At 39.8% G+C, this 4599-nt stretch overlaps 1 pseudogene; it reads right to left on the minus strand.

The window, feature by feature from the left end:
• Positions 1-3122: 3122 nt before the first annotated feature.
• LOC104958158 (UDP-glucuronosyltransferase 2A3 pseudogene) lies at positions 3123-4571 on the minus strand (annotated as a pseudogene).
• Between the last annotated feature and the right edge of the window lie 28 nt (positions 4572-4599).

Below are 4599 nucleotides of genomic sequence, written 5' to 3' on the forward strand. Positions count from 1 at the left end.
TAATTGAAGTTGAAAGCATCAATCTGGTGCGACGTTGAGAGCAACATGAAGAGATCTATGTATACATCCTCTCAACACCCATAATGAAACAGAACTGTACACAGAATTTTCTTTTTACTTTATGGATATTTTACAAAATCACTCCCCTTTTAAAACTGTATTCTTGTTTTACTGTCATATAGTGTTTCATAACTGTTTTTCATTTATTCTCATAAATGGTGACCAAAACGTTTGAGACCCAGACTAAAGTTAACTATCTAAACAGAGTCCCTTACCTCACTGAGCTGTAGTTATCTCTCTCAGCCTGACAGAAGAGAGCTTTCCCTGACTCCCTCTCATTGTTTGAGAAACAGCTTCTATCCGTTAGCGCAGCTAGCTAACCAGATGCTAACAACAACAATGCAAATAGAGAGTTTGGTAGAAATATACTGTATAATAGTAAAGTTATTGAAGATGATGCCATATTTATTGAAGATTTTACATTATAAATATTCCCCAAAATTATTCAAAAGCATATTCTTCCAAACTCTCTGCTGTAGTATGACCAACAGAAGACTATTGATGTGTGGTGGTGAGTTTGGTAGTAATAAGCTGTATAATAGTGATTGAATATTATTGTATTCTCCTTTTTCGGAGTTGCACTTTGCAGACGGTCCCTGAGCACTCGTTTTTTCTCCGGCTGCGGATAGAGACCAATGTAATGTGTCCAGCTCGGAGGACGGCGCGTATTGGCTTTTTTTGATCAAAATGTGATTGTAGTTCGTTGTCAACCTTACCACGGTACTTAGGAGACGTAATTTGTGTCTGAATAACGTTTTGTTCATGAGTTATTGATCCGTGAAATCAGAATCTCCCAATATCGTTCCAACTTTACTGAACTAAGCCAGAAGACCGTCTCATTTCGTAGACCTCTCGGTTTGCTTTTCCTTCACTTTATTTTTATATACATTTATTTTTGGACGAAAACTTAGCGTGAGGAAAGGCATGTGTGGCGTGAGTCCGTGAGATATGGGTTAATTGCGTAACTCTCACGCTCAATGCCGCATGCGTGAGTGTTGGCAGCCCTGTTTAGCCAGACTAGCCTCATCTCAAGTATTTTGCTAGGCTAAGCTAAACGGCGCTAAGCTAACTGTCTCATGGCTGTAGCTTCATATTGTGGTTACAGCATGAGAGTTGTCTAACTACTAACTAACTACTACAAGGGTTATTTAAAAAATGTCAAGCTATTTCTTCAAGGACTTACATTCATTGTACAAAGTTTAAAGACAATTAGCCCTTGAGAGATCCTTAAATCTGTGCCGACACAAACCTAACACAAACTCTCCAGAGAGACAACTGAAGCCATTAGCATCAAACTCTATCATATCCAATGTATTGTTCCCTCCAGGAGTCTTTGCTATTCAAACTGACATGCAGTTTTCTTCTCTTTAGGCATGTCTGCACAGTCATGCATGTCCCAACCCAGTCTCACGGCATTTTGTGTTATAGTCACGAAATTAATTTAATCTATTGATTCGTGTTCACCAACACGATTTCCCCCTTTTGTTCGTGTCACACAGAACGATTTTAAAAGCAATGGATTTGTATTAGTAGTATGTTTCGTGCCTGCAACACGTATTTCTGTCCGGTCGGGTCTTGGAAGACCGGAAGCTGTGTGGTTCATAAAAACATGTTCTTACTCAATATCAAGCCACGATTATTGTTTTTATGTTAAATTGTATAATGTCGGACTTTTTTTGCCGTCCGTGAGGAAAATAAATGGGGCTCAGAGCCTCAGAATACTGAAATCGGTATTTTTTAAATCTTTTTTTCCTTCTAATTGGTTATTATTTGGTGCAGGCACGAAACGTACTACCAATAGAAACACATTGCTTTTAAAATCGTTCTGTGTGACACGAAAAAAAATGGGAAAATCGTGTTGGTGAACACGAATCAATAGATTACATTTCCTGACTATAACACGAAATGCCGTGAGACTGGGTTGGATGACATGCATTTGGTTTTGACTCCAAATTAGTTCATTAACATAACTATTTTATTTTAGAAAAAACAAATAATCCAGATGAAAACAGATACGCTAATAGATAGATAGAAAATAGAAAAAAGAGACAAAATGCTAAATAAACAGAAATAAAGACTGTTAATGACTGATAACATTATTATTATTTATCTTTTTAAGTGTCTTTTTTTCAATGTATTTATTTATTTAATATCCACACATTAATTATTTTGCCCAGACGTGGTTAATGATGACATTTAACACCAATCATTCTTTGTTTTCTCATTTTGTTTTGATTCGACACTGTCAAATCATTAATATACAAGCTGTCTGCATCCCCCATTACCAGTGTCTCCTCGGGAAAGTTCAACCAAAGAGGGCCTGACATTATCTGATAAGAAACGTACTCCATCTGCTGCAGTGACTGTAATGACAAACCCTGTTCTTCATGAGCTACTAATTAAGAGAGGCATCCAATATATGTGTCACTGCTGCTTTCCTCCCCTCTCTCATCGCTGCTGCAGCTCCTGTGGGAAATACAACGGAGCCGCTGACAGAAAGAATCCAGCTACAGCTTTATCATCAGAGCAGCAGTGTGTGCATTGCTGTAAATATTCAATTACTTTACATGATAGTGGCTTTAACTGTATGGCACTATTTTTTCACTTTTAATTTTAACCATGTGAGGACACAAACTAGGGCATTTACGTATACTGTGATTATATTTGCAGCCTGTATGGAAAGCAATTTTCTAAACAGATTGCAAATGTGTCAGATAACTAATCATAACTGCTTGCTGTGCCTGCTAAACCTGAATATGGATTGTGTCACAGTGGTTTTTTCACCCGTATCTGTGTTGGAAGGGGTTGACCTATTCTCATTGTTACACAGCTTTGTAAAAAAAGCCTTACACAACCAGCCTTTATCCAGCATTGAAAACTAACACGATATTCCTGTTATACTGTGAAGGCTTACAAATGCAACCCAACCATAATTCCCCTGCTGCAAGGGTAGCTGGTGGACACTCAATTATGTTAAGTTGATTTTTCAGGTAATAAAGATTCGTAAACATAATGATGTATAATATGATTGTACAAAAAACAGGACAGAGTTCAGTGGGTTCTCATTTTTTACTTGTTTTCCTTTTCAAGCTCTTCTTACGACATGCAAAACTTACAAACACAAGAGGGAGAAGAGCAATCGCTGCAACAGTAGCCAGAAAAGAAAGCAGTATATCTACAGAGTGGTAGGAATACCAGGGCAGTCTGTAGGACTCTGTTCTCAGGTGAGCTGCACCTTTGTGTCTCACGACAAACTCTATCCAGAAGAGGGCGGTGTCCAGCGGCTTCATCGGCTGATCTCTGTGCAGCCTGGAGAGTCTCTGCATGTTCAACCTGTAGGAGGGCTCATTCAGGACTTCCTGGATGGCATCCTGAAAGTTGTTGTCTTTGTCCACTGTCGCTAGTGTAAGAATCCTAGCTGCTCCTCTCTCCTTTAGACGCAGCAGGTTGTCGTATTGGTCAAAAAACACAGGTATACCAACAACTGGGACACTGTGATAAATAGCCTCTTGGACTCCATTGGTTCCTCCGTGAGCCACAAACAGTTTTATCTTGGGATGTCCTAAAAGGTCATTCTGAGGCATCCAGTCTACTAGCAGAGTGTTGTTGCCCAGAGTGGCTGGTCTCTCACCTTTATATCTCCAGATGACTTTCTGGGGTAATTTAGCAAAAGTTGCAGCAATCCCATTTGCCATATCAGAGGGAAGTTCACTTACAAAGGTCCCCAGAGACATGATGATGACCCCATGCTCTCCAGAACTCTGCACAAACTCCTCCAGGTGCTCAGGGAGAGGTTTTGCTGGTTTGCACTGGAACCCTCCAATATAGACAACATTAGGCATGGTGGGACGAGGGAACTCAAACACAAAGTCCACTCTCATCAGCCAAAGGTCTGCATCAAGCATTAACTGGTTGAAGTCAATATCGGACCCAAGATATTTGTCACACAGTTTCTGGTATACTAGCTTCACCACCACTTGATTTTGTATGAGGTTGGTTAGTTGCAATAACACATTTTTAACTCTCTGAAGAAAGGTCATCTTATCAGTGTATCCAGATCCTGTTATAGGGACATATGATAAAGGTGAAGGAGCAATAGCAAGATGAGCTTCCCCAGCCATTAGCCAACGAACATTATAAACCAAAGGAAGGTTTAGATATTTTGCCATAATAACCCCATGGCACCCGCAGGGATCGGTGAGTACCAGGTCAAACTTGCTGTCCTCTAGGATTCTCATTAACTCTTTGTTGTCTAACATTGCTGATACTAATTCACCCACGGTGGAATGAGCATCCACAAACATGCCTATCATTCCTACGGCCGTGTTGAGAAAACTTGTCAAGGGAATAGCCCCCCTTTCAAATTTCATGGCCTCAGACATGATTTTTTTAACCCACTCCTAATCAATACTCCTCTCCACTTGAACGGTATAAGTATTGTAATAAGAGGATTCATCCTTGATGTACCAGCTTTTGCTAGGATGCACAACAGTTATATTGTGTCCTCTGGAGTGCAAAGCCTCAGTAGAATATCCATGT

This window comes from Notothenia coriiceps, unplaced genomic scaffold (genome assembly GCF_000735185.1).
Source record: "Notothenia coriiceps isolate Sejong01 unplaced genomic scaffold, NC01 NC01_scaffold00028422, whole genome shotgun sequence".
Lineage (NCBI taxonomy): Eukaryota > Metazoa > Chordata > Actinopteri > Perciformes > Nototheniidae > Notothenia > Notothenia coriiceps.